General features: G+C 37.8%; 1 long non-coding RNA gene across 1 annotated transcript in view; it reads right to left on the reverse strand.

Annotated features, from left to right (window-relative positions):
* Positions 1 to 18,270, reverse strand: part of LOC144379519 (uncharacterized) — a 36,094-nt gene extending 17,824 nt beyond the window's left edge. Inside the window, exon 1 of the long non-coding RNA XR_013442683.1 lies at positions 18,258 to 18,270. This is a non-coding gene — a long non-coding RNA (uncharacterized LOC144379519). The remainder of the gene's footprint in view (positions 1 to 18,257) is intronic.
* Positions 18,271 to 22,395: the final 4,125 nt, after the last annotated feature.

Raw genomic sequence — 22,395 nt, forward strand, 5'->3', positions numbered from 1 at the left:
AAGATTGACAAAAAACAGAACAGAACTTCAGGCACCTGTGGGATGTTATCAAAAGGTCTAATATTTATGTCATTGGAATTGCAGAAAGAGAGGAGAAACGATGGGTTCAGAAAAAGTATTTGAAGAGATAATGATGAAGAACTACCTAGGCTTGGTGAAAGACATAAATTTGTATTTCAAGAAGATCACCAAGGGGTGCCTGTGTGGCTTAGTCAGTTAAGCGTCTGCCTTTTGCTCAGGTCATGATTCCAGGGCCCTGGGATCGAGCCCTGCATCAGACTCCCAGCTCAGTGGGGAGTCTGCTTCTCCCTCTCCTTCTGCCTGCCATTCCCCTTGCTTGTGCTCTCTCTCTCTCTCTCTGTTAAATAAATGAATAAAATCTTGAAAAAAAAAGGTCACTGTATCCCAAACAAGATAAACTGAAACAACCATGCCCATATATCCATCATAGCAAGACTTCTGAAAACCAAAGAAAAAGAAAAAATCTTGAAAGCAACCAAAGAAAAGTGACATATTTCAAACAAGGGAATAATAATTTTTAAGACTGTAGATTTCTTACCAGAAAACTTGAAAGCCAAAAAACAGTGGAATGAAATCTTTAAGGAAAGAAAGCTGTCAATCCAAATTCTATATCCAGTAGATATTCATTAAGAAGAAAGGTGAAATAAGATATTCTCACTTGAATAAAAACTAAGAAAATGGATTCATCACTACTAGACCTGGTCTTCAAGAAGTGTCAAAGGAAGTTCTTCAGGTTAAAGGGAAATGATACCAGAGAGATCCTTGGAACTTCAGGAATTAATGGAGAGTAACAGAAATGGTAAATATCTCAATATATGGAATAGATGATTTTTCTTTTTATAAGTATTTTTTTTTCTTCTCTTAAAGTTTTAAAAAGATGTCTGGCTGCTGAAATCAAATATTATAAAATTGTCAATGCATCTAGATGTAATACATATGACAACTGTAAACAAGAAATAGAAAGGTAATGGTTGTAAGACATCTACATTTTACTTGATATGGTGAAATATTTATTCTAAGGAGGCTATGAAGTTAGTTATATACATTGTAATCCCTAGAGCAACCACTAAATGTGAACTTATTTATTCCTGGAAACATTCAATGGCCTGAAATCTACCCTGTTAAAAGCCACTCCAACAGTCTTCAAATTAGTGTTTGCATGGTGTATATTTTTCCATCTTTTAATTTCTAACTTCTTTTTTTTTTTTAAGATTTTATTTATTTATTCATAAGAGACAGAGAGAGAGAGGCAGAGGGAGAAGCAGGCTCCCCGCTGAGCAGGGAGCCCGATGCGGGACTCGATCCCAGGACCCCGGGACCACGACCTGAGCCAAAGGCAGACGTCCAACCATCTGAGCCATCCGGGCAGCCTAATTTCTAACTTCTATTATCTCTTTATATTTGAAGTGAGTTTTTCAGAGGCAGCACATAGTTGGATTTCACATGTTTTTATCCAAATTGATAATTTTTGCCTCTTAATTAGGACAATTAGACCATTTACATTTAATATGATTACTCATACAGATAGGTTTAAGCCTATTATCTTCCCTTTTTTCCCCTATCTCTACCATCTATGCTTTGTTACCTTTCCTCTTTTGTGCTAACTTCTTTTGGATTAATTGAATATATTTTTGTAATTTCATTTTATCTCCTATGTTAGAATATTAGCTATGACTATTGTTTTAGAGATTGCTTTAGGGTTTATAATAGACATCTTTAACTTATCATATTCTAGCTTCAAGTAATGTTATACCATCTCATCTATAGAAAAATAACATTTCAAAATAAGGTTCCACTTCTTTCCTTCTAAGCTTTGTGCTATTTTTGTCATATCTTTTACTTTTACATATGTTGTTAAACTTTCATTAAATAGTGATGGCTTTTGTCTAAAGAGTCAATTACCTTTACAGGCATTCATATTAAGAGAAGAATCTTATATATTTGTGTATGTAGTTACCATTTGCAATACTCTTGCTTCCTTTGTGTACATCTGTATTTTCATTGGATATCTCTTTGCTTCTGCCTGAAGGGTGTTTAAAAATATTTCTTGTAGTGTGGGTCTGCTGGTAGAGAATTTTTTCAGCTTTTCAATATCTGAAAAGAATCTATTTCACTTTCATTTTTGAAAGATATTTTTGCTGGGTATAAAATTCTAGGCTGACAGTTTATTTTCTTTTGACATTTTAAAGATATTATTTGTTGTTTTCTCACTTAACATTGTTTCTAGCAAGTTAGCTTTGTTTCCACATAAGTTATATATTGTTTTGTTTTATTTATTATTATTTTTAAACTGCTGCCTTTAAGTTATTTAGTTTTATCACTGGTCTTGAACAATCTGATCATGATGGGCCTTGGTATAGTTTTCTTCGTATTTCTTGTGTTTGGAGTTTGTTGAAATTCTTGTCTCTGTGGACTTATAGTTTTCATCAAATTTTGAAAAATTATGGCCATTATTTCTTTAAATATTTTTCTACTATCACATTTTCTCTCTTTCAGGGACTCTAATTACAAGCACAGTAGCAACTTACAGTTTTCCCATAGCTCATTAAAATTTTTTTCTTTCTCTGTTTCTTCTTTTGGATACTTTTTATTGTTCTATCTTCAGGTCACTGACTTTTTCCTCTGCAAAATCTAATTTGCAATTACTTCTATCCAGTGTATTTTCTATCACACATGTTGCAATTTTCTTCTCTAGAAGTTTTATTTGGTTCTTTTTTTTTAATCTTTATATCTCCATTTAATTTTTCTTAACATGAAGAATATAGCTGTAGTAACTATTTTAACATTTGCTAATTATAATATTTGTGTCAGTTCTGGTTGGTTTCTATTAATTTATTAATTTCTCATTACAGGTCTTATTTTCTTTCTCTTTTATATCTGGGAATTTTTGGTTGGATTCTAGACATTATGAATTTTTCCTTAATGCATGCTGAATTTTTTTATTTGTCCCCTTTGTTCTGGGGCATGCTTAAGATACTTGAAACAACTAGATCCTTCCAGGTATTGCTTTTAAAATTTATTGGGCAAAACTGAAGTAGTGCACAATAGAGGACTAATAATTCCCCACTATTGAGATAAGAGACTTTTGTGTACTTTACCTCACATTCTGAGAATCATAAAGTTTCCCAGTTTAGGTGGTGGGATCAGGCACCATTCCTAGCTATAAGTTAGCACTGGCTACTGTTATTTCTAAATCTTTTAGGATGTTCTTTACCCAGCCATGGCTAGTTTTGTCACACAGGTGTGCTTATACACAGCTGAAAACTCAAGGGAACCCTCTGCAGATCCCTGCAGTTCTCTTTCTGTGATACTCCATTTTCTCTTTACTCTGTCCCACAAATGCAAGCCACCTTAGTTTCCCCAGGCTCTCAGCTAAATATTCTTAACACAATGATTATTTCCTTTTGATGAACTGACCCCTTTAGTCCCTCTTTATCCATGGCAATAGTCTTTGTTTTAAATCTTGATATCATTACTGATATGTCAGCTTTCTAAGTATTCTACTCAATGCCCTGAATTGTGAGGGTTTTCATGCTGGCTGGCAGGAAAATGAACTATTCCTGGCTTTCTGTGAGCTTTGGGGATTGATCTCTCTGCTCTTTTTGGTTGATTCTTTCCCCAGCTTTTGGGTAGATTCCTCACAAGCACAAATGTACTCAGCTGAAGACTTAAGAGGCTCTGATGATCTCTGTAGCTCACTCTTGGTATATCTTTCTCTTCTCTGGTTCCTTGTTTTGTGTGCTCTAGCCACTCAGCCTCCCTTCCTCCCAGCTCTCTCTTCTCAACTCACAGAGTCTGCAAACCTCCACCTTAATTCTACGTTCCTCTGTTGTGGCCTAGAAATTCCCTCCAAGCCATGATTTGTGGCAACTGTTGAGCTCCTTTTCTATGTTCCCCTTCTCTCAGGTGTCACTGTCCAGAACTAATGTCCAATGTCGAAAACCATTGTTTAATATATTATTTTGTCCTTTTTTTTTTTTTTTTTTTTGGTTGTTTCAGATGTAAGGGCAAATCCAATTTTCTGTTACTCCATATTGGCCCTAAGTGGAAATTTTTATCTTTAATAACTTTAGAAGTATCTGTTTTATGGATACACCGTATCTAAGGTTTTTGTATTCTAGGTGGTGCATACTGTTGTTCAATTATGATGATTTATGTTTTCGAGTGTTTAATATTGTTATTTTTTATTATGAGCTCATCTTCAGTTGTGGTTTTTCTTTTCTTTTGGTCAGAATCTTGTGCAGCCTGCATTGAGAGCATCTCTCTCCAGATAGTTTTGTGTTCCCTTCTACCAGATTATGTTAACTTCTCAGCTCCACAGCATTCCCACAGATAAAAACCATTAAAGATGGACTCACAAAATATGCAAAATAATCATTTGTAGACATTGGACATCATCGGTGTCCTCAGATCACATGGAGAATGTAGAGTCAAAGTCCAAACCCATGTATGGTGTGGGCCCACATTTTTGCATTGCCAAGAGAGACTTTTTCTTTTTTCCATCCAGAGCCTAAGACAACACGGACAAACTTTCTTATGATCTTTGCATGCTGATAGTTTGTTTTGTTTTGTCTTGTTTTGTTTGCTAGAAGGTGGATATTTCATTTCTAACTCCTAGTATTAATAGGATTTTTCTATCCTCACAGAATGTTAAAACCCAAATCCCTAGATTACTAAAAATAGCATCTCTTTCCTTCCTCTAAAACCTTTGCATAGTCGGTTCCCATATTTATTATTCCAATTTGCAGTTTCCTAAGATGTAGAAATTTCTCTTTATTTCTTATAGTGTTAGCTATTTAAAAAATATACATTTGAGGGGCTCCTGGGTGGCTCAGTTGTTAAGTGTCTGCCTTCGGCTTGGGTCATGATCCCAGGGTCCTGGGATCGAGTCCCACATTGGGCTCCCTGCTTGGCAGGAAGCCTGCTTCTCCCTCTCCCACTCCCCCTGCTTGTGTTCCTGCTATCACTATCTCTCTCTCTGTCAAATAAATAAATAAAATCTTTAAAAAAATATATATATATATACATTTGAAACTATTTTATAGTGTTAACTACACACACACAGACACACACACACTTTCCAGATAACTATATATTTTCTATAGATAACTGTTTTTCTTATCTTTTTTCCAGATAACTATATTATATATTTTGATTGCTAGTTAGTGGCAAAACTTATTGACTTATTGAGGCTTCCAGCCTTCAATAATTTGAAGTTAAAGAATAAGTATCTAAATACAGGTAAGAGAAAGGATATTAATAAAGATATTGTCAGCAATTAAAGGAAATGGTGGTTGGGTAATGGTACCAGGGAATGAAAAAAGCAAGAAGAGAAGAATGGGGTCAGGCGGATGAGGATAGGTGTATAAACCTAATAATCACCATTTATTAGGTGCTGACTATGTGCAGGGCACTTTACATGTGGTGTCTCACTGACACTTCCTTTAGAGAAGATAATAGTAACCCCAGCATCCAGAGAAGAGAATTGGAGCCCAGGGAACCAGAATGTAAGAGAGCTGATTTTAATTGGATCTATTTGCTTTTTCTATTAAACTATGCTGCCTCTCAGGTGTGTAGAGCACATCGGATTCTTGTGAGAAAGAAGAAGAAAGGTAAGATTATTATATTCTCTTTGAATGAACATTTTGTTCCTAAACTTACTGTTATTTTGTAATAAGAGTATGCTACTATACATAATACACATACATATATAGTTGACCCTTGAACAACACAAGTTTGAATTGCATGGGTCCACTTATACGCAGATTTTTTTTCGATAAATATAGTACCATAAATGTATTTTTTCTTCTTTATGATTTTCTTAATAACATTTCCCTTTCTCTAGCTTACTTTAAGAATACAATATATAATACATAAAACATACAAAATATGTGTTAATTGATAGCTTATGTTATTGGTAAGACTTCAGTCAATAGTAGGGTATTAGTAGTTAAGTTTTAGGGGAGCCAAAAGTAACATGCATTATTCTAGAGGTGTCAGTCCCCCAACCCCTGCATTATTCAAGAATCAACACTACATATATATGTATACACATGTTCACATACATATATACATAGATACTTATTATTTATATGATAAAAATGATAATTTTATCTGTATCTATATTTCTATATCTCCAAAGCAGGATTTTTCATGGTGATCCAGGCAACATTGTGCTATCATGTCTGTCTGATTTTGTTAGTGGGAGTCAGCTGGGTGCCAGGCCTGAGCACTCTTGAGAGGGTTCAGCAGAATTTTTAAAGGGCTAGATAGTAAATATTTTTGGCTTTGTGGCCCATGTGTTCTTTTGTCACAGCTACTCAATTCTGTTGTAGCATGAAAGTAGCTATAAACAATAGCCAGATGAATGGGTGTGGCCATCTTCCAATTATATTTTATTTACAAACTAGACCATGGGCCAGATTTGGGTCTATGGGCTGTAGTTTGCTGACCCTTGCTCATAAGTCTATTCCATGATGAAATGCCATGATCACATAAATGCATTAATAAACCAAAGCTTCCACTGCACACATGAAACTCTCAGAGGCTGAGTCAGGTAGAGAGAATGTGGATGGCAACTGTTGGAGCTCCCAGAGAGTTGAAAAAAAGTGAGATGGAACTCTGACACACCAGAGTTGTTGTCTTATCATAGCCTGACTGCAGAGAGAAGGTGAAAAATATTGGTGTTGGCCAGGGAGCTTTTCATAAAGATAATGATACTATTCCATAGACTTTTGGAATCATCCTTGTCATCCCAGAGCCTGGTGGGCCTGGTAGAATGACAAAGTGAGATTATAGTTTATATTTATTATATGTTAGAAAAGTGTGTAAGTTTTAAAGTCTTTTTTAAATAGTTAAACTTAGTTTTAATATTAATAGTTAGCTTAGTAATTTTATAAAAAGACAAGGTGGCTAGGCCAAAGAGTGATTTTCTAGTTATGATAAATTCACTTTTGAATGTCATTGATCTTAGTTTCATCAAGGGTGTAACAGGCTGGGCTGAATTCAAATTGGGATCCACTGACCTGACTTGGCTGCTCAAGAATCTAGGACTCTGAGAAGAGATGGGTCCAGAATAATCCTGTTCTAAGCAACAAGGTTACATGGAGTCACTGTGCATCTAGTATACCGTTTACAGAGAGCAGTGTGAATTTTAGTTTGCTTCCAGTTTGGACCCAGACTTTCTTATACAGCTTTTTTGTTTGTTTCCTTCCTAGAGTTTCTAATTACCTGTTTTTGTGTTTCTAATTTCTGTTTTTGTGTTGACATGAGGATAATGTGCCTTTATCTTAGAATACAATCTATCTAGCTTCCATTTTTAAATAAAAATTTCTATTTAATTTTTTGAATATGGGATACATTCCCACAAGTCAAAGATCAGGAATTCTAAAACAATCCCCTTCCCACTTCATTCTTATATTTGCTCAGTTCCCGCAATAGGTAGCTACTTTTATTAGTTTCTTAATAATCCTTTCATTGAATTTTTCTTTGTACGTAAGCTGGAGCACCTAATTATTTTTTTTCTCTTCCCCTTTTTTACACAAGGGACAACATAAATATTTTTCTGCATCTTATTCTTCAGCTAACAGTATATCTTGGCGATCCTTTGTGTTAATCCATAAAGAGCTTTATCATGTGTTTTTACAGCTGTACAGTTTTCCATTGTATAAATAATCATGATATATTTAATTCTCAGTTTACTGACATTCTAATCTTTGGCTAATGCTGATAATGTTGCAACGAATAACCCTGTCTGTTTGTCATTTTACATGTGCCTAAGCACATGATAAATTCCTAAGAGTGAATTTCTGGAGCAAAGGTTATGTCCGTTTGAATTCTCATAATTATTGGCAATTTGTCCTCTCTACAGGTTGTACCATTTAAAACTTCTGGTAGTAATATATGAAAATACACATTTCTTCAGCAGCATCACACTATTCTGAAATCTTCTGGTTTTTGCTAGTGTGATGAGTGAGAAATAGTATCTAAGTATAGGTTTAATATACATTCCCTTTATTATGAATCAAGTTGAGCACCTTCTCATGTGTTTTGTGAACTGCTTACATATTTTTTCTGTGAATTTTTATGTCCTTTAAAATTTTTTTTTATTAGAGTTTAGCCTCTTTCTTGTCTATATCTGGATATTTTATATTCTAGGGAGATTAGCCTTCTGCTCTCATGAATTGCAAATATTTTCCTGAGTTGTCATTTATCTTTTTTTTAATTTAAATTTGATTAGCCAACATATAATACATCATTAGTTTTAGATGTAGTGTTCAATAATTCATCAGTTGTGTATAATACCCAGTGCTTATCACATCACGTGCCCTCTTTAATACCCATTACCCAGTTGCCCCATTCCCTCACCCACCTCCCCTTCCACAACTCTCAGTTTGTTTCCCAGAGTCAAGAGTCTCTCATGGTTTTTCTCCCTCTCTGATTTCTTCCCATTCAGTTTTCCCTCCCTTCCCCTATGATCCTCTGCACTATTTCTTATATTCCACATATGAGTGAAATCATATGATAATTGTCTTTCTCTGATAGACTTATTTCACTTAGCATACTACCCTCCAGTTCCATCCATGTCAATGTAAATGGTAGGTATTCATCTTTTCTGATGGCTGAGTAATATTCCATTGTATATATAACCACATCTTCTTTATCCATTCATCTGTTGAAGGACATCTTGGCTCCTTCCACAGTTTGGCTATTGTGGACATTGTTGCTATGAGCATTGGGGTGCAGGTGCCCCTTCATTTCACTACATCTGTATCTTTGGGGTAAATACCCAGTAGTGCAATTGCTGGTTTGCAGGGTAGCTCTATTTTTAACTTCTTGAGGAAACTCCATTCTGTTTTCCAGAGTGGCTATACTAGTTTGCTTTCCCACCAAAAGTGTAAGAGGGTTCCCCTTTCACCACATTCTCACCAACGTTTGTTGTTTCCTCTCTTGTTAATTTTAGCCATTCTGACAGGTGTAAGGTGGTAACTCATTGCGGTTTTGATTTGTATTTCCCTGATGACAAGTGATGTTGAGCATTTTTTTTAATGTGTCTGTTGACCATTTTTATGTCTTCTTTGGAGAAATGTCTGTTCATGTCTTCTGCCCATTTCTTGACTGGATTGTTTGTTTTTTGTGTGTTGAGTTTGATAAGTTCTTTATAGATCTTGGATACCAGCCCTTTATCTGATATGTCATTTGGTGCAAGTGTAAGTGGGATCGATTCCTTAATTTCTCTTTCTTCAGTCACATTGTTAATGTATAGAAATGCAACTGATTTGTGTGCATTGATTTTATATCCTACCACATTGCTAAATTGCTGTATGAGTTCTAGCAATTTTGAGGTGGAGTCTTTTGAGTTTTCCACATAAAGTATCATGTCATCTGCAAAGAGTGAGAGTTTGACTACTTCTTTGCCAATTTGAATGCCTTTTATTTCTTTTTGTTGTCTGATTGCTGTGGCTAGGACTTCTAGTATTATGTTGAACAATAGTGGTGAGAGTGGGCATCCCTGTTGTGTTCCTGACCTTAGGGGAAAGGCTCTCAGTTTTTCCCCATTGAGAATGATATTTGCTGTGGGCTTTACATAGGTGGCTTTTATGATATTGAGGCATGTTTCCTCTATCCCTATACTTTGAAGAGTTTTAATTAAGAAAAGATGCTGTATTTTGTCAAATGTTTTTTCTACACTAATTGAGAGGATCATATAGTTCTTGTCTTTTCTTTTATTAATGTGATCTGTCACGTTGATTGATTTGTGAATATTGAACCACCCTTGTATCCCAGGAATAAATCCCACTTGATCGTGGTGAATAATCCTTTTAATGTACTGTTGGATCCTATTGGCTAGTATGTTGGTGAGTATTTTGGCATCCATGTTCATCAGGGATATTGGTCTGTAATTTTCCTTTTTGATGGGGTCTTTGTCTGGTTTGGGGATCAAGGTAATGGCCTCATAGAACGAGTTTGGAAGTTTTCCTTCTATTTCAATTTTTTGAAACAGCTTTGGTAGAATAAGTATTGTTTCTTTTTAAATTTTTGGTAGAATTCCCCTGGGAAGCCATCTGGCCCTGGACTCTTGTTTTTTGGGAGGTTTTTGATTACTGTTTCAATTTCCTTCCTGGTTATTGGTCTGTTCAGATTTTCTATTTCTTCCTGTTTCAGTTTTGGTAGTTTTAAGTTTCCAGGAATGCATCAATTTCTTCCAGATTGCCTAATCTGTTGGCATATGATTGCTCATAATATGTTAAAATTTTCTGTATTTCCTTGGTGTTGGTCATGATCTTTCCCCTTTCATACATGATTTTATTAATTTGGGTCCTTTCTCTTTTCTTTCTGATAAGTGTGGCTAGAGGTTTATCGATCTTTTTAATTGCTTCAAAGAACCAGCTTCTAGTTTCACTGATCTGTTCTGCTGTTCTTCTGGTTTCTATTTCATTGATTTCTGCTCTAATCTTTATTATTTCTCTTCTCCTGCTGGGTTTAGGCTTTATTTCCTGTTCTTTCTCCAGCTCCTTTAGGTGTAAGGTTAGCTTGTGTATTTGAGATTTTTCTAATTTTTTGAGAGAGGCTTGTATTGCAGTGTAGTTCCCTCTTAGGACTGCCTTTGCTGTGTCCCAAAGGTTTTGAACAGATGTGTTTTCATTCTCATTAGTTTCCATGAATTTTTAAAATTCTTCTTTAATTTCCTGGTTGACCCACTCATTCTTTAGTAGGATGCTCTTTAACCTCCAAGTGTTTGAGTTCCTTCCAAATTTCCTCTTGTGATTGAGTTCAAGTTTCAAAGCATTGTGGTCTGAGAATATGCAGGGAATAGTCCCACTTATTATCGGTTGAGACCTCATTTGTGACCCAGTATGTGATCTGTTCTGGAGAAAGTTCCATGTGCACTTGAAAAGAATGAGTATTCTGTAGCTTTAGGATGGAATGTTCTGTGTATATCTGTGAAGTCCATCTGGTCCAGTGTGTCATTCAAAACCCTTGTTTTTTGTTGATCTTCTGCTTATATGATCTGTCCATTGCTGTGAGTGGGGTGTTGAAGTCCCCTACTATTAATGTATTATTATCAATGTGTTTCTTTACCTTGATTATTAATTGGTTTGTATAATTGGCTGCTCTCATGTTGGGGGCATAAATATTTACAATTATTAGATCTTCTTGTTGGATAGACCCTTTAAGTATGATATAGTGTCCCTCTTCCTCTCTTACTACAGTCTTTGGTTTAAAATCTACTTTGTCTGATATGAGGATTACTACCCCAGCTTTCTTTTGAAGTCCATTAGCATTGTAAATTGTTCTCCACCCCCTCACTTTCAGTCTGGAAGTTACTTTAGGTCTAAAATGAGTCTCTAAAATGAGACCAATCTGATATCCTGTGTCTTTTGATTGGAGCACTTAGCCCATTTACATTCAGAGTAACTATTGAAAGCTATTAATTTAATGCCATTGTATTGCCTGTCAAGTCTCTGTTTCTGTATATGGTCTCTGTTTCTTTCTGGTCTATATTACTCTTGGGCTCTCTCTTTGCTTACAGGAACCCCTTAATATTTCTTGCAGGGCTGGCTTAGTGGTCACAAATTCTTTCAGTTGCTGTCTATCCTGGAAGCTCTTTATTTCTCCTTCCATTCTGAATGACAGCCTTGCTGGATAAAGAATTCTTGGCTGCATGTTCTTCTCATTTAGTACTCTGAATATATCATGACAGCCCTTTCTGGCCTGCCAGGTTTCTGTGGATAAGTCTGATGTTAGTCTGATGTTCCTCTGTCTGTAGGTTAGGTGCCCCTTTTCTCAAGCTGCTTTCAGGGTTTTCTCTTTGTCTCTGAAATTTGCAAGCTTCACTATTATATGTTGGGGTGTTGATCTATTTTTATTGATTTGGGAGGGGTCCTCTCTACCTCTTGGACACGAATGCTTGTTTTCTTCCCCAGATTAGGGAAGTTCTCAGCTATGATTTGCTCAAAGATACCTTCTGGCCCTCTTTCTCTCTCTCTTCACCCTCAGGCACCCCAATAATTCTGATGTTGATATGTATCATGGCATCACTGATTTCTCGAAGCCTCTCTTCATGAGCTATTCGTTGTTTTTCTCTTTTCCTCAACTTCCTTCCTTTCCATCAACCTGTCTTCCACATTGCTTACTCTCTTTTCTGCCTCATTCACCCTGTTAGAGCATCCAATGTAGACTGCATCTCAGTTATAGCATTTTTAATTACAGCCTGATTAGATCTCATTTCTGTACTAAGAGATTCTTTAGTATCTTTTATGCTTTTTTTCAAGCCCAGCTATTATCTTTATATTTGCTATCCTGAATTCCACCTCTGACATTCTACTTGTATCCATATCGATTAGATCTGTGGCAGAGAACATTACCTCTGGTTCTTTATCTTGTTGTGAATTCCTCCTTCTAGCCATTTTGCCCAGAGAAGAATGGATTAGTGAGTGAGCAGAATCAAAAATATTAGCCCCGACCCAAGCAAAATACACACTAGACAAATCCAAAGAGGTCAGAAACCAAAGCAGAAAAGCAAACAAAAACAAAACAAAATGAAACCAAAAAAAAAGGGGGAGAGAAGAGAGAATATAATCTTACAGCGTGGATAAAATAGGGTGATCCACTTGTTCCTGAGTGAATTTTGTCTGTGTGTTAGAAGATGCTAAATCCCAAAATTGCAAAGAAAGGAAAACTTATATATATATAAGTTTTATATATACATATATAAGTTTTATATCTATCTACACAAAAATAAAATTGAACAGAGTGAAAGGAAGCCAAAACTGAAGCATATATCTATAAAATGGTAGATGTAAAAAATAAAAGTTAAAAAGCAACTTAAAAACAAAGAGTTGATAAAATAAGAAACTAGTTGAAAAGAGAAAAAAGAAAAAAAGAAATGCAAAATTTTAGACTGAAAGATAAATGAATCATGAGAAAAAAACCTTGAGTTCTATATACTATTTTTCCCCTAGCGCTGGAGTTTTACAGTCTTGTGGGATCCGTAAACTTGTGCACCTGTTCTTCCAGTTGGTCTTCTGGGGGAGGGGTCTGCTGTGCAGCTTCTCAGGTGTCTTTGCCTGGGCGGAGTTGCATTGCCCCTTGTCAGGGGACTGGGCTCAGTGTAAGCTGGTCCTCTGTGTGGCTTTTGTTCCCTGAAGACTTTCCACAACTCTTTAGAGGATCAAAATAAAAATGGCCCTGCCCCGATCTCCAGCCCCAGAGCCGAAAGATCGAGGTCCCCTATCTTCAGGAAACCTTCTGGGACAAACGGTCTTCACCTTTGTGTGTGCCAAACTCCATAGACTCCTGTGGTGTGTGCCCACAGCCATCCTCCCAGAAGGAGTCCGAGTGTCACTCGTTACTGCCCTTTGTAGGGCCCTGGTGCTGAGAGCAGTTGCGGGATGGTGTGCGTACCTGCTCTGCCAATCCCGGGGGATGGCAGACAGTCCCCGAATTCCAGCCTGCTGCTGGATGCTCAGGCAGAGAATGGTCACTGGATTTGGCCTGGCTCGCAGTTTATGGCGAACCAAGCTGAGAGTCCCCTCGTGGTATAACCAGTTTCCTCAATCCACTGCTTGGGCACTCCACTGGCTCAGACACCCCCGTTAGTTCTGTAACTCCTGGGGTCCTGAGACCACACTGACCCACCATTCATCTGCCCATTTCATCCCCTGAGCCCCTTTCAGACAGAAATGTCTCTTGCTGGAGCAGATTTCCAAGGGTTCCGATTTTGCCCTCCAGGGCTATATCATTTTCCAGTGGCCAGCGTATGGAGGCTCCCTCCCCCCTCCATTTATCTTCCAATATCTCCCCTCAGACTCACTTCTCTGCACCTCCTACCTTGCAAAAAGCAATCGCTTTTCAACTTGTAGAGCTCCAGATATTTTTTTCTTACATCTGAGGCTGAATTCATGGGTGTTCAGGATGGTTCGATATTATCTAGCTAAATTCAAGGGACCAGGTGAAACAAGGTCCGCTATTCTTCCACCATCTTGCCCTTGTCATTTATCTTTTGCTATTTTGATTATTTAGTAAGTGAAATTTGACTTTCGTTATAGTAATTCTTTTTTGCTTTAGAGTAGTTTGTTGTTGTTGTTAGTTTTTACTGTAGTCAAATTTAACAATCTTTATTTCTGGTTTTTAGATTTTATGCTTTAATTAGAAAGGCCTTCCCTGGGCGCCTGGGTGGCTCAGTTGGTTAAGCGACTGCCTTCGGCTCAGGTCATGATCCTGGAGTCCCGGGATCGAGTCCCGTGTCGGGCTCCCTGCTCGGCAGGGAGTCTGCTTCTCCCTCTGACCCTCCTCCCTCTCATGCTCTCTGTCTCTCATTCTCTCTCTCTCAAATAAATAAATAAATAAATCTTTAAAAAAAAAAAAAAAAGAAAGGCCTTCCCCATTCCAAGATCCTAAAAAAAAAATCACAGTTTTTTCCTACAACTTTATGATTATTTTATTATCTGATCTTTTGGAATTTATTCTGGAATATAGTGTGAGATATGGATCTAACTACAGTCTATTGTTATTACTCACAGATACAGTATATACAAATTCACTTCCTTTTTAAAATTCATTTGTGACCCCAAATTGATACTTGCAGGGACTTTGCTGTCATTTGCTGACAAGTATTATAAAAAATCTGGGTTGCCTGACACATGCATGTTCCCAGCTGAGGCTGAACAAGGTGACACTCAGCCTTCGTATTTCAGCTTTTGAACTGTGAACGAGTGTCCTTCTTGTGGTCTATTTAGTGCTACATTTTTTACATCTCTGCACTGTTTGTTGGTAATTTTGCAGTTTAAAATGGCCCCCAAGTATAGCACTGAAGTGCTGTCTAGTGTTTTCAAGCCTAGAAGGCTATGATGTGCCTTATGGAGAAATATGTGTGTTAGATAAGCTTTGTTCAGGCAAGAGCTACCGTGCTGTTGGCCATGAGGCCATGAGTAGACACTGTGTATTAACAAGGTGTCTTTAAACAGAGACACCTAAAACAAGGTGTGTATTGATCAGTTGATAAAAACGTTGTGACCGGAGGCTTGCAGAAACCTAACCCTTTATTTCTCTCAGTGAAAATGTTTCAGTATTCACTAATTTAGTGTTTGCAGTGTCTTTATAGAATAGCACTACTGCTAATGAGAATTAACTATATGTGGATTTTCCAGATGACTCCTAACTGCCCCAACACCTCCACTGGATAGTTCATTTTTCCTTACTGGTTTGATATGTCACCTTTATTGTACATCAGAGGTTCATTTCTTGCTCTATTCTGTTGGTCAGCCTGTGAGTTCATGTACCAAGACCACATCAGGCTTCGTTAAAAAGCTAGCATAGTTCCCTCCTCATTTCTTTTCCAGGATATGTTTGTTTCTGTCTTTTACATAAACTTCTAGGGTCTCTTTATCTGATTCTGAAAAACTTAATTGAAAGTTTTGTTGAGTTAATTTACAAGTTAGCTCAGGGATGATTGACATCTTTATGATATTGAGTCTTGCCACTCACTCAGGCAAATCTTTTATTTCCTTTAGGAGATTTTTAAAGTTTTCTTCATATAGGCATTACACGTTTCTTTATTTTTTTTTTTTATTTTTACTACTATTCTTTCTCTGAGGTTGTCAATCTCAGAAATCTATGGAAGATGGGAAAAAATATGTTCTGAGCCTAGTTGATGTATTTAAATATTTTCACATAATTATTTAAAGAGAGAGAAACATAAATAACAAATCAATTTTGGAATGATGCGGGGAGATTAATGAAAATGTAGGAAGGGCTTTATGGATCATTTTACTTATTTTAGCAAATACTTCCAGGGCTTTACTATATGTGTCAGGCTGTTCTGAGTACTTTAGAATTATTAATCCATTGAGTCTTACAACAACTCCATAAAAATGGGTATATTATCATTATCACCCCCATTTTACCAATGAGGAAACTAAAGTGGACAGAAACTTGAGGTTGAGCTGGTTGAGGGGGCAACTGGGTTCAGGCACAGCCAACTGACCTGCAGGGCCATGCTCTTCACCAGATGCCTCACTGCATTATATGGAGAAACAGTTGGAATGGGGACTGGATCATTATGGCCCCAAATATTGAAATACCAATGTATAGAGGTAACTTACAGAACAAATTTAATATGATTCTTCAGAACTTGAGAGGACCTCATGGTATCATTGACACTGTGGACACTAGAATAGAATATGGTGACGGGGGTGCCTGGGTGGCTCAGTCGGTTAAGCGGCTGCCTTCGGCTCAGGTCATGATCCCAGGGTCCTGGGATCGAGCCCCGCGTCGGGCTCCCTGCTCAGCAGAGAGCCTGCTTCTCCCTTTCCCTCTGCCTGCCACTCTGCCTACTTGTGCTATCTCTCTGTCAAATAAAGAAATTTTAAAAAACCTTTAAAAAAAAAATTAAAAAAAAAAAAGAATATGATGACAGAAGAGTCACCTTTATTTCAGAAGAGAGCAGGGATGGAATGTGGGTCACCTGAGTGAGAATCAGTGAGCCTGGGAGTGGTGAGGATACCTGTGGGAGTCTGTGGCCGGCCACATGGCCATGGGGAGACATTGAATGATGCCATTTGACCCAACCAACAGGAAGGACACAAATGGCACATGTCGCCAAGATAGGGAGGGAATCACCTCTCTGCATCCTTTCCCACAACCTCACATTCAGCTGCCAGCAGGATGACTGACAAGCAGATTTGTGAATGAATTCATCTCCAAGAATTCTAAGAAGAAATTCAACTGTTTCTTATTCTGATCAATGAGGCGAGATTGGCTGGCTTAATGGGACTGGGAGGAAGCCATGTTATATACAGCCAAAATGCTGTAAAAATGACCATATTATCTCACTTCATTAGATTAGGGTAGTCAGATGTGTACCCTAAAATTCAGGGTGAAAGATTCTAAATAGATAAAAAGCAACATAGGCATGAATGTATAAATTGAAACTGTGAAAAAGAAAAAAATACAGGGAGGTTATGAAGAGATGAAGAAGATAATTGATGTTAATTATGTGCCAACTGTGCCTGTCTGCTTTACACACATGTTGTGGCTCAGGAGTAGACCATTAAGACAATGAAGCATAATAGAAAGTCTAGAAACAGACTCTTGTATTTATGGAAATTTAATTTATGACAAACATAGCACATCAAAGAATAGTGATAGGAACATTGGGTCTCCACTTAAAAAAGTTAGAGCCAAAGTTACATCCTAAAATAGGTTCCAGATGGAATATAGAGTTAAACATAAAAATTAAATGTTAGAAGAAAAGAATAAGAATATTTTATCATCGTGAGTAGGACAGGACACAAAATTCAGAAGCCATATGTAGAAAGAAACTGATGGATTTGACTATGTCAAATTTTAAAAACTTTTGAGTAACAAAACATATCAAAAAAACAGCCTAGGTGAAACGTTTTGCCACATTTATAATAATATTCAGTGTTCCTAAAAATCAATAACTAAAAGACAGAGAAACCCAATAGAAAACATGGGCAAAGAAAATGAGCAGGTGATTCATAGAAAAATACAAATGGCCAGTAATCAATGGATAGAAGTGCAATGTCCCAGTAGACCAGGAAGCACGAATTAAATGAATAATGAAATATTATTTTTTTACCTATATGTTTAAATGACTTTAAAACTCATAACACCCATTATTGGCAAGGGTGTTGGGGAACAGGTGCTCTCAAATGATGATAGAGTGAATTAAATTGATGCAGAATTTTTGGAGTGAAATGTTCTTTCTCTCAGACATAACAATTCAACCTTAGAATATTCATCCAAATGGAGGAGCACAGTGATAGGAGTCTGACCTTGCCTTTGGGAGCAAGGTAGCCTGGGGGCTAAATCATTGCCTGTTCGCTTATTCCCTGCTGAGTTTTTTGGCGAGTCATTCAATTTCTTTCTCAGTTTTGTCGTCTAAAAAATGGGAATGATAACAATAGCACCGAGCTCAAATGGCTGTTGTGGGCATTAAGTCTGTTAATGCATATGAAGTGCTTATATTAGCATAGTTAGCACCCAATTGTGATAACTATTGTTGTTATGTAAACACAATGGAGCCAGGACATTCACAACAGTATTATTCGTAAAGGTAAAAAAATTGGAAGTAACCAAAATGGTTGCTTTAATGGGGGAAAGGTTGAATAAATACTAGTGAAGACCTGTAGGCATTAGAAGAACAAAGAAGCTGGTTATTCATTAGTTAAATCTTTCTTTATTGAGTGTGTGATAGGTACTGTTCTTACTTATGTGACAGGTACTGTTCCAGCGCTGGAGATCCAGTAGTGGATGGAACAAAGTCTTCTACTGAAAAAGAAAATGCTCTGGTAAGTGTTGTTCAGAAGGCAGCTGCAGAACCATGTGCTTAGAATGAATTTATTAATGATCAAAACTAATAACCATACAAAAATCGACAGATACGTGGAATGCTGAGAAAATATTTGGAAAGATACTCAACACACTGCTATATCTGATTCCCTCTTTTCACATCTCCAAAATGGGGATGTGTCTTACAATTGACGGCATTTCAGCTAGCATAAAATAGGGCATGAGCAAGGGTTATCTTGGAGGCAGGACCTAAGGCTGGGTAAGGATGATGAGAGACTTCTGTATTTATTCTATATCCTTTTATATTGTTTGAAACTTTACTAAGAGAGTGAGTGTGTGACTTACTTGTGTAAGAAAGCAACAACAAATCTGTTGGGGTTTGAGGAGGGCAGTCCAGACCAGGTAAAGTGTTGCAATCCCACCCTGATGCTCAGGTAAAAACCTTACCTTGCAAATCTTACCTGAATTCCCTCTCTTCCTACCTTGGCCTGTGGGCCTTCTTGTACTTCGGCTTTAGGCAATGTTCTTCTGGTTATAAGTAACCCAAACCCACTCATATTAGCGTAACCAAAGAAAATGGGGAGAGGGATTATTATAAGAATAGGTAGAGAATCTAATCCTTGAAGAATCCAAGGATGTAACCAAGCCTGAACAAAGATGCCTTTAGGAGCCAGGCTCAGGGTCTTTCAGGGGCTCTCGCTCTCTCTCTCTCTTTCTGTTCATCTGGTCAGTTCATTTCCTTCCTTCTCTCTCCACAGAGGAGGGTTTTAGGCTTTCCTATCTACGGGATAGAAGACAAATTCCCCATGGCTGCCAAATTACATCTCTTTAATTCAAATGATGAACTGGTACATCTAGCATCTCTGGACCCCAAATCTAAACTCCTGTGAGAGAGAATCTCATTATTCAGTTTGGGTCAGGTGTCCACTTATGATCAATTATCTCGGGGGTGGAGAGCAAGGCCTATGTTCAGATAATGCTATAGCCAAGGGCTACTTTTGTGGCCAAAGGACTGCAGCTTCTCTGGAAGGCAGATTATGGGCAGAGCAGATGACTTCATCATTATAGCTCATTGATGTCATTTCCATGCCATCTTATTTCCTTGATTCTTTCTGTTCTGGTCCTAAAAGGCTTATAAGGTTTTGGTGCCCTGTGGTACCAACAAAGTCAGGATGCTGTTTCCCTCCCTAGATACTACTGTTTCTCCCCAAAATGGTCCCTTCCCTGTAAGATTCTTAGCCTGGCTTCTTGGCTTTGGGAGAGACTGCTAGTTTTACTTTCAGTGGCCTTAATTAGGTAAGACTTCACTAACAAACCAGTGACCTATTGGTTTATCTCTTAGCCTTTGGATATGGAATGGTCATTTTGCAAACAGCTTCCAATGTCTCCATTCCCCCCATATCCTAGCCTAATGGTGCTGGCATAACACAGTCTTAGCTCAACAGCTCGAGTTACTACAGAGAAGTCTGTTCAAGTGCTACCATTCCCTGGTACCAATACCATGGAGTAGGGGGCGGAAATCAGGACACAGGGCTCCCTCCCCTGAGCTGGAGAATTTCTCCAGATGATTGGTACCAGAGATATTTTGGGGTACACACAGAAGTCTCTAGGCTTGAGCTTCTTTTTTAGTGTGGTGACAAGAAATTTTCTTGTGAGCTGCTCTCTGAGGGTGACTGCGAACATCCTAGGTTTCTAATTTTAAATGGAAAGTAACATCCATCATCATCATCATTCTAAAAGCCCAAGCGAGTTGTAATGTGGAATTTTAGTGACTCACCTGGTCTCTGGAGTGTGTGTTAAAGGATACAAGGAAGGCCTTGAGGAAAATGAAAATGCATTGGGTTTGAGTCCTTAGGGACAGCTGCAGGGTGGGGCAGGGGAAAGGAGGGGTGGAGGGGGGGGCGTTGGGCCAATTCCCTTCAAGTCATTTTCTTTAGAAAATGGAAAGTGGAACCGAATCTAAAGATCAGCTGAAGAAGTGGGACTCCTTGATGAGATTCTTGTAATGAACTCATATCCGCAGCGGTGCGGGAAGTGGCCTGCACCATTCAAGGCCTGGGCAGCTGTAGGAAAGAACTGGACAGGCCAGTTCCTGTCTCTATTTTCAATTTGAGCAAAGGCGGAGACTTTGCTCGTCCTCTGCAAAGCATCCTTGGACCAATGGCACTCCATGCATTTTTCTGAGACTTCGGATCATTTGCAGTTTGCTCCACAACTCCCACACATTTGCCTCTTCGTGTCCCAAAGCTCTCACTGCTGCAACGTTCCCATAGGAATGTGGCCCCCTGCCAAGCGACCTCATGAACATTCCATTCATCTCCTTGGCTGGGAGGCAGCAAGGAAGCCAAATTGGCTGGTTGTTTAACCGTTTGGGTCCCAAACTCACCCTGAAATGAATGGTCAAGCTTGTTGGCCTTTTCCTACAATCATACAGAAACACAGAAGATAAAACAAAAGATAAGTATTTATTTATTCATATGGTCCCATCTGAAAAACAGCTATTTTTAAAGGTAGCCTAATGAAAACCACATTCTCTGGTTCTCCTTGTTGTGAAATCATCTTCTACCAGAAAGGCATTTTGAAGTAATGAGGCTTTGTGAGGTGTGACTAAAAACAACGTGACTAATTTTTTTTTTTTTTTTTAAGCCAACACAGCAGAATAGAGCCATCTAAATAAAGGTTATTGCCTTCCAAGTAATCTCAGTGGGACATTATCCTGCAATTCCAAGATGCTCAGACATGTATAAAATTCCTTTTAAGGAATTACTGGCTGAGTCTTGCTCTCACTGTTTTGCTTTCTGTTTATCATTCGTTCAGCATGTATTAGACGCCTCCTGTGTACCAAGCACTCTGCCAGGCCCTTGGGACAGAATGATGAGATGCACTCTCATTGAATGTTGGATAGGAGAAGGTCCTCGGGGACCAGTAGAAAAAGTTAGCTTGACCCAGGTTTGAATCCCGGGTTAGCCTGCTGCGAGTTGTGTAACCTCAGGCAACTTTCCTAAACTCATTGCATCAGTATTCTTGTTTCTAAAATGAAGACAGTAAAACCTACTTCTTAAGATTGCTTTGAAGGGAAAATCAGATGAAATGTGTAAGTAACCCTAACACGAGGCCAGTACAGAGTAAGTGCTCAGCAAATGAGAGCTCTTGTGATTATAACTGTTTGAATGATATAGTTAGTTGGACCATCTTTCTTCGGGCTAGACCCTGAACGCAGTTTTTGAAAAATCAACCATTTTATCATCGTGTATATGGGTAACACAAGGTACAAAACTCAAGAGTGTACAGAAATGACAAAAACTTCTTCTCTTGAGCCTCTGCCCCTGGTTCTCCTCCCAGAGATGATCAATATGACCAGGATCTTGTGTATTTCCAGATTTAACTGTTAACTATATTTCTTGGGCATTATTTCATAATAACACTTACTGTTTGTTCTTGGTGAATCACTTAAAAAAATTTTTTTAATTATTTTTTTGTTTTTTTCAATTAATCAACACATAATGTGTTATTGGTTTCAGAGGTACAGGTCAGTGATTCATCAGTCTTATTTAACACCCAGTGCTCATTACATCACGTGCCCTCCTTAATGTCCATCACCCACTTACCCCATCCCTCCACCCCTTTCCCTCCAACAACCCTCAGTTTGTTTTCTGATTAAGAGTCTCTTATGGTTTGTCTCCCTCTCTGGTTTTGTCTTGTTTTATTTTTTCTTCTCTTCCCCTATGATCCTCTGTTTTATTTCTTAAATTCCACATATCAATGAGATCATATGATAATTGTCTTTCTCTGATTGACTTATTTCGCTTAGCATAATACCCTCTAGCTCCATCCATGTTGTTGCAAATGGCAAGATTTTTTGATGGCTGCATAATATTCCATTGTATATCTATATCCCTCATCTTCTTTATCCATTCATCTGTCGATGGACATCTGGGCTCTTTCCATAGTTTGGCTATTGTGGACATTGTAAACACTGGGGTGCAGGTGCCCCTTCGGATTATCACTTTTTTTTTTTTTTAATGATTATATGCCATTCTATTGACTGGATGTGGT

The sequence above is a fragment of the Halichoerus grypus genome, chromosome 11 (assembly GCF_964656455.1).
Source record: "Halichoerus grypus chromosome 11, mHalGry1.hap1.1, whole genome shotgun sequence".
In the NCBI taxonomy this organism is placed as follows: Eukaryota; Metazoa; Chordata; class Mammalia; order Carnivora; family Phocidae; genus Halichoerus; species Halichoerus grypus.